This window comes from Pan paniscus, chromosome 23, assembly GCF_029289425.2.
Source record: "Pan paniscus chromosome 23, NHGRI_mPanPan1-v2.0_pri, whole genome shotgun sequence".
In the NCBI taxonomy this organism is placed as follows: Eukaryota; Metazoa; Chordata; class Mammalia; order Primates; family Hominidae; genus Pan; species Pan paniscus.
In genome coordinates, this window is record NC_085927.1 from 60,669,222 (window position 1) to 60,682,952 (window position 13,731).

General features: G+C 42.2%; 2 pseudogenes; one reads left to right on the top strand and one right to left on the bottom strand.

The window, feature by feature from the left end:
- Nucleotides 1-1,520: 1,520 nt before the first annotated feature.
- LOC100980885 (U2 small nuclear ribonucleoprotein A'-like) lies at nt 1,521-2,380 on the bottom strand (annotated as a pseudogene).
- The window catches only part of LOC129395185 (large ribosomal subunit protein uL23-like), a 45,401-nt pseudogene continuing 33,566 nt past the window's right edge, over nt 1,897-13,731 (top strand).

The window sequence follows — 13,731 nt, forward strand, 5'->3', positions numbered from 1 at the left end:
ATCAGCTCCTGGATTCATTAATTTTTTGAAGGGTTTTTTGTGTCTCTATTTCCTTCAGTTCTGCTCTGATTTTAGTTATTTCTTGCCTTCTGCTAGCTTTTGAATGTGTTTGCTCTTGCTTTTCTAGTTCTTTTAATTGTGATGTTAGGGTGTCAATTTTGGATCTTTCCTGCTTTCTCTTGTGGGCATTTAGTGCTATAAATTTCCCTCTACACACTGCTTTGAACGTGTCCCAGAGATTCTGGTATGTTGTGTCTTTGTTCTTGTTGGTTTCAAAGAACATCTTTATTTCTGCCTTCATTTCGTTATGTACCCAGTAGTCATTCAGGAGCAGATTGTTCAGTTTCCATGTAGTTGAGCGGCTTTGAGTGAGATTCTTAATCCTGAGTTCTAGTTTGATTGCACTGTGGTCTGAGAGATAGTTTGTTATAATTTCTGTTCTTTTACATTTGCTAAGGAGTGCTTTACTTCCAACTATGTGGTCAATTTTGGAATAGGTGTGGTGTGGTGCTGAAAAAAATATATATTCTGTTGATTTGGGGTGGAGAGTTCTGTAGATGTCTATTAGATCTGCTTGGTGCAGAGCTGAGTTCAGTTCCTGGATATACTTGTTGACTTTCTGTCTCATTGATCTGTCTAATGTTGACAGTGGGGTGTTAAAGTTTCCCATTATTATTGTGTGGGAGTCTAAGTCTCTTTGTAGGTCACTCAGGACTTGCTTTATGAATCTGGGTGCTCCTGTATTGGGTGCATATATATTTAGGATAGTTAGCTCTTCTTGTTGAATTGATCCCTTTACCATTATGTAATGGGCCTTCTTTGTCTCTTTTGATCTTTGTTGGTTTAAAGTCTGTTTTATCAGGGACTAGGATTGCAACCCCTGCCTTTTTTTGTTTTCCATTTGCTTGGTAGATCTTCCTCCATCCCTTTATTTTGAGCCTATGTGTGTCTCTGCACGTGAGATGGGTTTCCTGAATACAGCACACTGATGGGTCTTGACTCTTTATCCAATTTGCCAGTCTGTGTCTTTTAATTGGAACATTTAGCCCATTTACACTTAAAGTTAATATTGTTATGTGTGTATTTGGTCCTGTCATTATGATGTTAGCTGGTTATTTTGCTCGTTAGTTGCTGCAGTGTATTCCTAGCCTTGACGGTCTTTACATTTTGGCATGTTTTTGCAGTGGCTGGTACTGGTTTTTCCTTTCCATGTTTAGTGCTTCCTTCAGGATCTCTTTTAGCACAGGTCTGGTGGTGACAAAATCTCTCAGCATTGGCTTGTCTGTAAAGTATTTTATTTCTCCTTCACTTATGAAGCTTAGTTTGGCTGGATATGAAATTCTGGGTTGAAAATTCTTTTCTTTTTCTTTTTTTGGTAGCACAGTGAGTGGAGTTTATTTTTATAATTTGTAGAAAATTGACATTTAGATTTCAAAACTTATATTACAAAATTATCAGCAGCAGTCTTAAGCATTTCAACCATGCTGATAGATTCCACTTTGCTAACACAAACAAGGCTATTATACCATGTTTGAAAAGCAAGACTTGTTCCAAGACGGCCTATTATTATACATCTGCCTCATTGCTAAGGACCCGTTTGTGACTGTGTCTTCTTCCATCTCTTCTTCACCATCATCAGTGGGCCCCAATCTGCGTTCTCTGCCAGGGATCTGACCAGACTGCAGCAACCCCTTCAGCCTCTCCACTTCAGCCAGAGTTGAAGCATTTGCTATAGCATTCTTGATTGCTTCTACATCCCCTGGAGATGGCCCACCTTTCTTTTTGTCAGTTGGCAAACCAGCACCTGGATTAAAAGTTTTGCTTCTCCTGGCAATATCCTTTGCAAGCTGTGCACCCCGTTTGCCCTTGAACATTTTCTCTGCTTCCTGACGCTCTTTAGTTTCACTTTCTGGAAATCCAGTACTCTGACTTGCGGAACTTTATAAATCACATACAATCTGTAATGCTTCTTATTGGTTACTGGATTTCTTAGGATACTTAGGTAAGTCAGCGATTTGAGAGATGCCAGAGGGTCCAGATCACCCAGTTCCATGAGCCTATTATTGGTGAGAATGAGTTCTGTCAGACAGGGCAGAGCCTGATCAAGTCCCTCACCTATACGGCATATTCTGTTTTGTTCACTAACAACGTTTTCAGTCTTCTCAACAAAGGAAAACCATCCAGTTTCCTGATCTCATTGTCAGAAAAATCAATAGCATCAAACTGGTCTAATGTAGCACCTAGATTTTCAATGACGGGAATTGTATACCCCCGGAGGTCCAGCTCCCGGTCGCGCACCGCGTTGGTGTACTGCGCCGCCTGCTCGATCAGCTCCGCCGTCAGCTTGACCATCCTGCAGCCTCCCGTTCCCCCGCGCTGTGGAAAGCTGAAAATTCTTTTAAGAATGTTGAATATTGGCCCCCACTCTCTTCTGGCTTGTAGGGTTTCTGCCGAGAGATCCGCTGTTAGTCTGATGGGCTTCCCTTTGAGGGTGACCCAACCTTTCTCTCTGGCTGCCCTTAACATTTTTTCCTTCATTTCAACTTTGGTGAATCTGACAATTATGTGTCTTGGAGTTGCTCTTCTCGAGGAGTAGCTTTGTGGCGTTCTCTGTATTTCCTGAATCTGAATGTTGGCCTGCCTTGCTAGATTGGGGAAGTTCTCCTGGATGATATCCTGAAGAGTGTTTTTCAACTTGGTTCCATTCTCCCCATCACTTTCAGGTACACCAATCAGACGTAGGTTTGGTCTTTTCACATAGTCCCATATTTCTTGGAGGCTTTGCTCGTTTCTTTTTATTCTGTTTTCTCTAAACTTCCCTTCTCGCTTCATTTCATTCATTTCGTCTTCCATCGCTGATACCCTTTCTTCCAGTTGATCGCTTCGGCTCCTGAGGCTTCTGCATTCTTCACGTAGTTCCCGAGCCTTGGCTTTCAGCTCCATCAACTCCTTTAAGGACTTCTCTGCGTTGGTTATTCTAGTTATCCATTTGTCTAATTTTTTTTCACAGTTTTTAACTTCTTTGCTATTGGTTTGAATTTCCTCCTGTAGCTTGGAGTAATTTGATCATCTGAAGCCTTCTTCTCTCAGCTCGTCAGTCATTCTCCTTCCAGCTTTGTTCCGTTGCTGGTGAGGAACTGCGTTCCTTTGGAGGAGGAGAGGCGCTCTGCGTTTTAGAGTTTCCAGTTTTTCTGTTCTGTTTTTTCCCCATCTTTGTGGTTTTATCTACTTTTGGTCTTTGATGATGGTGATGTACAGATGGGTTTTCGGTGTGGATGTCCTTTCTGTTTGTTAGTTTTCCTTCTAACAGACAGGACCCTCAGCTGCAGGTCTGTTGGAATACCCGGCCGTGTGAGGTGTCAGTGTGCCCCTGCTGGGGGGTGCCTCCCAGTTAGGCTGCTCGGGCGTCAGGGGTCAGGGACCCACTTGAGGAGGCAGTCTGCCCGTTCTCAGATCTCCAGCTGCGTGCTGGGAGAACCACTGCTCTCTTCAAAGCTGTCAGACAGGGACATTTAAGCCTGCAGAGGTTACTGCTGTCTTTTTGTTTGTCTGTGCCCTGCCCCCAGAGGTGGAGCCTACAGAGGCAGGCAGGCCTCCTTGAGCTGTGGTGGGCTCCGCCCAGTTCGCGCTTCCCGGCTGCTTTGTTTACCTAAGCAAGCCTGGGCAATGGCGGGCGCCCCTCCCCCAGCCTCGCTGCCGCCTTGCAGTTTGATCTGAGACTGCTGTGCTAGCAACCAGCGAGATTCCGTGGGCGTAGGACCCTCCGAGCCAGGTGTGGGATATAGTCTCGTGGTGCGCCGTTTTTTAAGTCCGTCGGAAAAGCGCAGTATTCGGGTGGGAGTGACCCGATTTTCCAGGTGCGTCCGTCACCCCTTTCTTTGACTCGGAAAGGGAACTCCCTGACCCCTTGCGCTTCCGGAGTGAGGCAATGCCTCGCCCTGCTTCGGCTCGCGCACGGTGCGCGCGCCCACTGACCTGCGCCCACGGTCTGGCGCTCCCTAGTGAGATGAACCCGGTACCTCAGATGGAAATGCAGAAATCACCCGTCTTCTGCGTCGCTCACGCTGGGAGCTGTAGACCGGAGCTGTTCCTATTGGGCCATCTTGGCTCCACCACCCTGGTCAGTCTTTTTAATTTTAGTCATTCTGATAGGTGTGTGATAATATTTCATTGTGGTTTTAATTTGCATTTGCTTAATGACTGGTGATGTTAAGCATATTTCATGTGCTCATTGTCATCCATATATCTTCTTTGGGGAAGTGTCTGTTCAAATCTTTTGCCTATTTAAAAACTTCTGTTGTCATCTTTGTATAGAGTTTTGAGAGTTCTTTTTACGTGCTGAATGTAAGTTCTTTGTCAGCTGTATGCATTGTAAATGTCTTCTCCAAGTCAGAGCTTGCTTTTTAATTCTCTAAACGGTGTCTTTTGGAGCTCAGCAGTTTTAAACTTTGAGGGAGTACAACTAATCACTTTATTCTTTATTGTTACATATTATTTGGTATATCTATTCATTTATTTAGGACTTCCTCAGTTCTCTCAGCAATGTTTTATAGTTTTGAGTGTGCAGGTTTTTCACATATTTTGTCAGAATTATTTATTTATTTATTTATTTATCAGAATTATTTATAAGTATTTCATATTCTGATACTCAATTGTTGATTCCTAGTATACAGAAATACAATTGATTTTTGTGTGGTTATCATGTATCTTGAAATCATGGATCATGCTTTTGGTGTATGATCTAAGAGATTTTTGCTTAACCCAAGGTCACAAAAATGTTCTTTTATGTTTTATTCTAGAAATGTTAGAATTTTAGGTTTTTCACTTAGGTTCATGATCCATTTTGAGTTAATTTTTGTATTTGGTATGAACTTGGATTGAAATTTTTTTTTTTTTTTTTTTCCTGAGACATAGTTTCACTCTTGTTGCCCAGGCTGGAGTGCAGTGGCATGATCTCAGCTCACTGCAACCTCTGCCTCCCGGGTTCAAGTGATTCTCCTGCCTCAACCTCCTGAGTAGCTGTGATTACAGGCACTCACTACCACGCCTGGCTAATTTTTTTGTATTTTTAGTAGAGATGGGGTTTCACCATGTTGGCCAGGCTGGTCTTGAAATCCTGACCTCAGGTGATCTGCCCATCTCAGCCTCCCAGAGTGCTGGGGATTATAGGCATGAGCCATCGTGCCCGGCTGAAAATTCTTTGGTATATGATGTCCAGTTGCTCCAGCACTATATGTTGAAAAGATTCTCTTTTTTCCATTGAAATGCCTTTGTACCTCTGAAGAAAATCAGTCGTTCATATATGTCTGGCTCTGCTTTTGAGCTATTTTGTTCCTTTCATGTATTTGTTTATCTTGACACCAATACCACACCATCTTACTGCAAATGGGTTTATAATAAGTCTGGAAATCAGGTAGTATACATCTTCCAACATTTGTGTTTTCTTAAAGCTGTTTTGACGAGTTTAGGTCCTTTGTATTTCCATATGAATTTTAGCATCAGTCTGTTGATTTCTACAATAAAATTTCTGGCCGGGCTCGGTGGCTCATGCCTGTAATCCCAGCACTTTGGGAGGCCGAGGTGGGCAGATCATGAGGTCAGGAGATCGAGACCATCCTGGCTAACAAGGTGAAACCCCGTCTCTACTGAAAATACAAAAATTAGCCGGACATGGTGGTGCATGCCTGTAATCACAGCTACTCAGGAGGCTGAGGCAGGAGAATGGCGTGAACCTGGGAGGCGGAGGTTGCAGGGAGCCAAGATTGTGCCACTGCACTCCAGCCTGGACAACAGAGCGAGATTCCGTCTCAAAAAAAAAAAAAAATTCTGCTGAGATTCAGCAATCCCATTACTGGGTATACATCTAAAGGAATATAGATTTCAACAGGAAATCAGTACGTTAAAGAAATATTTGCATTCCTTTGTTCATTGCAGCACTGTTAACAATAGCCAAGATATGGTATCAACCTAAGCATCCATCAACAAGATGAATGGATCAAGAAAATGTGATATATATACACAGTGGAATACTACATAGCCATCAAAAAGGAGATTTTATTATTTGTGAAAATGTGGATGAACTGGAGGACATTAGGTGAAATAAGCCAGATACGGAAAGATACATGCTGCATGATGTCACTTATATGTGGAATGTAGTAAAGTCTAAGTCATAGAAACAGAGTAAAATGGTGGTTTCCAGAGGCTGGGGGGTGGGAAGATTGGGAGACTTTGGTCAAAGGACACAAAATTTCAGTTATTCAGGAGCAGTAAGTTCAAGACATGTATTACATATCATGGTGACTATAGTTAATAACAATGTATTGTACACATAAAAATTGCCAAGAGAGTGGATTTTAAGTGTTTTTACTATAAAGAAAATGAAATGATAATTATGTGACATAATGTTAAATAGCTTGATTTAGCCATTCCACAATGTATACATATATCAAAACATCATGTTGTATATCAGAAATATATACAATTTTTGCTTGCCAATTGAAAGAATTAACTTAAAAGAATCTGCTGATGTTTTCATTGGATTGTGTTGAATTTGCAGATCAATTTGGGAAGACATGACACCCTAACAATACTGCGTCCTCTGAGTCATGAGCTCAGTGTATCTATTCATTTATTTAGGGCTGCTTCAATTTCTCTCAGCAATGTTTTGTAATTTTGAGTGTGCAGGTTTTTCACATATTTTGTCAGAATTATTTCTAAATATTTCATATTCTGTTATTCAATTGTTGACTGCCAGTATACAGAAATACAATTGATTTTTGTGTGGTTACCATGTATCTTGAAACCATGCCAAGTTCATTTATTAATTCTGGTGCTCTGTTTGTAGCTGCCACTGGATTTCAACATAGACAATCAAGTCTTCTGTGAATAAAGACAGTGTTATTTCTTTCTTTATTTTTGAGATGGAGTCTCGCTCTGTCTTCCAGGCTGGCGTGCAGTGGCACAATCTTGGCTCACTGCAACTTCTGCCTCCCAGGTTCAAGTGATTCTCCTAACTCAGTCTCACAAGTAGTTGGGACTACAGGCATGTGCCAGCACGCCTGGCTAATTTTTGTATTTTTAGTAGAGATGGGGGTTTCACCATGTTGGGCAGGCTGGTCTCGAACTCCTGACCTCGGGTGAACCACCCAACTCGGCCTCCCAAAGTGCTGGGGTTACAGGTGTGAGCCTCCACGCCCAACCTTATTTATGTTTTTCTATCTGAAAGCCCTTGTTTTTCTTGCCTTATTTCACAGTACAATGCTGAATGGAAGTGGTGAGAGTGGACATTCTTGTTCCTGAGCTTAAGCATGAAAAGCTTCAGTCTGTTGCCATTAAGTGTGATGTTAACTGTGGGTTTTTCACAAATACCATTTATTAGGCTGAGGATATTTTAATCTCTAAGAAAAATATAGAGGTTTATATTTTTGCTAAGAGGTTTATATTTTTATTTTTTACACAGTAATGAGTGTTGAATTTTGCCAGCTTTTCCTACATTTATTGAGATGATCATGTAATTTTTCTGTTTTTACTTTGTTAATCTGGTGTATTAAATAAACTATTTTAGAACAACTTTACATTTATAGTAGTCACAGATTGTTACAGATTTACTCCTCTAGTTTGAGACTATTTCTCAGTCTTTCTTTGCTCTTATATGACCTTGACAAATTTGAGGGATAGTTAGGTATTTTGTAGAATATCCCTCCATTTGAATTTGTGTAATATTTTTATCATGTTTATATTGGGATTATGAATTTTGGGAAAGAGTCTCATAGAGACAAATTATCCTCATCACATCCTATCAGGAGTCTACAACGTACATATGACAACAGTGATGACATTAACCTTGATCCGTTGGTCAGGGCAGTGTTTTCTGGGTTTCGTCGCTGTTCGCTTTCCATAAGTGCTTCTTTAGAAGTGAGCCACTCAGTCCAGCCCATTCTCTGTAGTGATGGTGGTTGGGGGTGTTGGCTCCACCCCCTGCAGATGGCAGGAGTTACACATAGTATTTTTAATTTTTCTGTATGAAAGATTTGTCTCTTATTATTCATCTATTCATTATATTAGTGTAGAGCCCTAATGTATATTTATTTTATACAGTGGACTATAAACCAATATGACATTATATAATTTGTTGCTCACATTTTTCCAGCTTTGCCCATTGGGAGCCCTTTCATATTGGCTCTTGAGTCCCTTTGACATGCCTTCATCATTTTTTAAATTAAAAAATTATTACTAATTTATTTTTATTTTATGGAGATAGGTTCTTTCTATGTTACAGCCCAGGCTGGTGTGGTCTTGAACTCCCGGCCTCAAGCAATCCTCCTACCTCGGCCTTCCAAAGTGCTGGGATTACAGGTGTGAGCCATTGCACCTGTGGCTTCATTCCCGGCTTCATTTCATTTGTTGAGCACATCCTTCCTTTCTGATATAATAAGATGCTACAGGCTCATTTTGCATTTCCCCTGCTTCAACCCTGGAATCCACCATTTCTCTAAAGTAATCTGGTTTTTTCACTGGAAAGTGTTTTTTAGAAACTAAGATCTGGACACTGGGTGTGCTTGTCAATACTGAGATGTATTACTTCTAAGCCCTCAAAGCTGGATGAGACAGTTAGGTAATATATGTTGTATACTAACCCATGTACACACATGTATCTATTATTGTTTTTGTATCTATCCATTTTATATAATATAAAGCTAAATGAGAGTTCACAATAATACTTTCACCTCTTATCCAGTACCGCAAGATTTAGTTTATCCTTTTCTTGCTTCCAATACTTTTTTTTTTTTTGAGACAGAATCTTGCACTGTGGCTCAGGCTAGAGTGCAGTGGCGTGTGATCTCAGCTCACTGCAACCTCCCCCTCGTGGGTTCAAGCGATTCTCCTGCTTCAGCCTCCCGAGTAGCTGGGACTATAGGCGCCCATGACCACGCCTGGCTAATTTTTTGTATTTTTAGTAGAGACGGGGTTTCACCATGTTGGCCAGGCTGGTCTCGAACTCCTGACCTCGGGATCCGCCCACCTTGACTTCCCAAAGTGCTGGGATTACAGGCGTGAGCCACCGTGCCCAGGCCCATTAAATTTTTTTTTTTTTTTTTGAGACGGAGTCTCACTCTGTCGCCCGGGCTGGAGTGCAGTGGTGCAATCTCAGCTCACTGCAAGCTCCGCCTCCCGGGTTCACGCCATTCTCCTGTCTCAGCCTCCCGAGTAGCTGGGATTACAGGTGGCCGCCACCACGCCCGGCTAATTTTTTTTGTATTTTTTAGTAGAGATAGGGTTTCACTGTGTTAGCCAGGATGGTCTCGATCTCCTGACCTCGTGATCCGCCCGCCTCAGCCTCCCAAAGTGCTGGGATTACAGGCGTGAGCCACCGCGCCCGGCCCCATTAAATAATTTTTAAATGTTTAACTGACACTGCACTCCTGGGATAAACTCCACTTTAGTCATGTGTATTATCCTTTTAATATGCTGCTGGACTTCTCTTATTTATTTATGTATTTATTTTATTTAGAGGCAGGGTCTCATTCTGTCATCCCAGCTGGAGTGTAGTGGTGCAATCATAGCTCACTGCAGCGTTGAACTCTTGGGCTTAAGCGATCCTTTCATCTCAGCCTCCCTAGTAACTGGGACTACAGTCATGTGCCGCCACACCCAGCTAATTTTAGTGTTTTTAGTAAAGACGGGGTTTTGCCATGTCAGCCATGCTGGTCTTGAATTCCTGGCCTCAAGTGATCTGCCCTCCTTGGCCTCCCGAAGTGCTGAGATTACAGGCGTGAGCCACTGCACCCACCCACAATTAATTTTAAAGTATTCTCGTTACTTGAAAATCTGTACCCTTAGCTTCCTGGCCCCCACCAAATTCCTTCCCAACTTCACCGGCAACCCCCCCACCCTAAACAACCACTAATCTGTTATTTTTGTCTGTAATCTTTCTGTTCAGTAATCTTTCTGTCTCTGTAGATTTGCCTGTTCTGGACATTTCATATTAATGAAATCGCACAACCTGCGGTGCTTTATACGTGGCGTCTTTCATTCAACATACTTTTTTTTCAGTTTCATCCATGTTGTAGCACGTATTAGCACTTCATTTCTTTGTATTTTTGAGTAATATTTCATCGTGTGGATATACCACATTTTATGGATATTTGGATTATTTCCAGCTTTTTGGTTATTATGGATAGTGCTGCTATAACCACTCATATACAAGCTTTTCTGTGAGCACATGTTCTCATTTCTCTTGAGTGTATACCTAGGAGTAGATTTGCAGGATCATATGGTTAACTCGATGTTTCACCATTCCAGGACTGCCAAACTGTTTTCCAAAGTGCCTGCACTATTTTACTTCCTCCTCTGCGGTGTATAAGGGTTCCGATTTCTCCACAGCCTCATTAACACTTGCTATTATCTTTTTCATTACCAGTAAGTGGCATCTCATTCTGGTTTTGATTTGCATTTCTCTCATGACTAATGATGTTGAGCATCTTTTCATGTACTTATCGGCCATTTGTATATTTTCTTTGGAGAAATGTGCATTTGCTTCATGTATTTTTAAAAACCATTTTATCGATATACATATTTAAGGTATACCACTTGATGAGTTTGAAATAAGTATATACCCATAAAAACGTCACCACAATGAATGCCATAAACACATTCATCGCTTCAAAAAGTTTGCTCCCTCTCTCTTCATTTCTAATTCTTATGTTTTGTGATAAGGACACTTAACATAAGATCTATTTCCAGTAAATCTTTAAGTATGTAATACAGTGTTGTTAACTATAGTCACTATGCTGTACGGGAGGTCTCTAGGACTTATCCCTCTGGCATAGCTGAAGCTTTGCACCCAATGAGCAATGCCTGCTTGTTTCCTCCTCCCCCTAGCCCTTGGCAACCACCATTCTACTCTCTGCTTCTCAGTTTGAATATTTTAGATTCCTTATGTAAGTGAGATCATGTAGTATTTGTCCTACTGTGTCTGGCTTCTTTAACTTAGTATATTTGCTGCAAATGGAAGGATTTCCTTTTTATTTTATTTTATTTTAATTTTTTTTGAGACCGAGTCTCTCTCTGTTGCCCAGGCTGGAGTGCAGTGGCGTGATCTCGGCTCACTGCAAGCTCTGCCTTCTGGGTTCACGCCATTCTCCTGCCTCACCCTCCCAAGTAGCTGGGACTACAGGTGCCCGCCACCATGCCTGGCTAATTTTTTTTTTTTTTTTTTGTATTTTTAGTAGAGATGGGGTTTCACCGTAGCCAGGATGGTCTCCATCTCCTGACCTTGTGATCCGCCAGCCTCGGCCTCCCAAAGTGCTGGGATTACAGGCGTGAGCCACTGCGCCAGGCCAGGATTTCCTTTTTTAAAAAGGCTGAATGATGTTCCATTGTACATATATGCCACATTTTCTTTATGTATTCATCCGTGGTTGAAAAAAAATTTTTTTTAAGCATCTCTTTCAATCTTTGCAGATTGGCTTTGTGCTGGGGCATTCCTTCAACACCTAACCAGGATATTAACAACTCTGTCTCAGCCTTCACTTCTTGATAACCCTAGAGATCTTCCAAAGGAAAAAGCTTAGGGTCTTCTCAGATCTTTCCTGAATGCGTGACCTGCCCTGGGTATGTGCATGACATTTGAAATCCCCAATAAACACAAGTATTTTTTGAATGTCCTGATTTCCCAAAGAAACTCTCCCAGATTTTCCTCCCAGGCTTTATGTAATATATTGTATGTCTGAACCACAACTTTTTGTCCCAGGGAGCTGTGGGTTTTTTGGTCATCTCAGAATGTTTTCAAGCAATGCCTGCCACTTTTCTACCTTGAGTGGATTCAGACTTGGGCAAAACAGACAAATGCCTCATTTTAGTCTTTCAGATCGTTTCTGACCAGTTAGAATAGACAAACAAAGTCATTTGTGAATAAGGTCTGCCTTGCTCCCTCTGGAACCTGGGACCTGGGTCCTAAATTGGGAAAGTGGACTACTATCTTCAAGATCACCATCAAGCTGATGAAGGGGTGGGGCAAGGGCAAGTGAAAATGCCACAGCACTTTTCTGTCACTTTGAAGTTGCCCTTTCCTCATTTCAGTGCTTTCCTGATTGATATAAGTCTTTTACTGTTTTCCAGAGTTCTGGTAAAGTTTCTGCTGCTTTTTCTCCATGTTTCTGTAGAGGGACAGGAGTTTGGAGCTGTCTACTCTGCCATTTTCCTGATGTCACTCCACTTCTGAGTCTTTCCTATCTTTGTGGATAGCAGAGATGTCGATCTCGGATATGATACCCTGTAAGGATGGGGTCCTTCATGATGTGATATACAACTTAATATCCATTATATGGTTTTATGTCCCCAACATGTCTAGTAACCAAGGAGTGGACATAGGAGCGCCCCGCTCGCTAGCACTCTCAGTGACACACTTGGGGAATCTGTGTTTGTGTCTACAGCTTTAGGCTCTGTGAGCTGAAGTCTTGGACTCTGTGAGTGGCAGTGTGGGGAGTGGGGGAGGCATTTCCACCAAGTGATACAGTAAGAGTTTCACTAAACACAAAGCTATGGCTGCTTCCTAGACAGTCCATGGGCTTGTAACTGGCAAGCAGGGTTAGCATTCTGGAAAGAGGTGATTGCCTGTAATCGTCATTAGGAAGAAAGGATGTTGCCAGATAATAATAGGAAGGAGCAATGTATTTGGTACTCAGATGATTCATGCTGTCTCTTGGTACTTGCATGTTTAGATATAACTATGTAAGTGTTAACAACCACTGCCTCATAAAGGCATAGTAAGCAGGGGCTCAGACCCCATTAGGCAAGAGGAGCAGGATCAACCCACCAGGCAAACAACCTAGACCAGCAAAAGTGCTAGCCAGAGGATGAGAGGTGACAAGTATCAGTCTCTGCATGGGGTCCAACTACAATAGCAGGGGCTATGGTTTGCCCTTTCCCATTGACCCTTCTCTTGTACATTCCCCCAGGACTGGTGACCAGTTAGAAACATGGAGCAGCTCTACCTGGATGGAATGAACTTTAAGAAGCAGGTGGATCTGAGCAATGTACACATGGGTGGCTTGTGGATGTTGCTGGCACCCTGCCTAAACATTCATCCTCCAATTGCTTTGAGTTGGAAGCGCACAGTTGCCCTTTTCCCCAGAGAACTGACCTTACTGAAACAGAAGGCCCCCTTCCACCTCACACCCTTGGCTGAAGGGCACAAAAGGCCCCTGGTCTTGAGGTAGGACTAACTCTGGAGGGCAATTTGCCCTCCAGAGCTTCCCTGGGACGGGGTGGGGTGGTGAAGCCGGCCTCCAGCTGAGACCACAACCTTGCTGAGCTTCTTCTCTCCTGCCCCCCTCACTCTTCTGAGAATGACCCTAATTAAGTCATTTGAACCACAGCCTTCTCAGGGTCAGCTTCTAAGGAACCTGATACAGAATAGGCCCATAAAACCAACACGATGGTGAACTTTATAGTCTGCAAATTCTATCTCAGTAAGGCTGTTGTATTTTTTTTAAGTACTTAGTAGTTATTTACAGTAACTACATTTTTTTAAGTTCTACCTCATCAGGGTATACGTTCCTGGGAACCCCTGGTCAGGTCAAACATCTTACGTTGAACATCTAAGTATTGCTGATTTCAAGGGGAAATGTGCTTGTTCTTGAGCTCCCAAATTAATAGGTAATTGAATTCTTTTGAAAACACTAAATTCCACTGAAATGGCCTCCAATATAGTGAATTGAGAGTAAACAT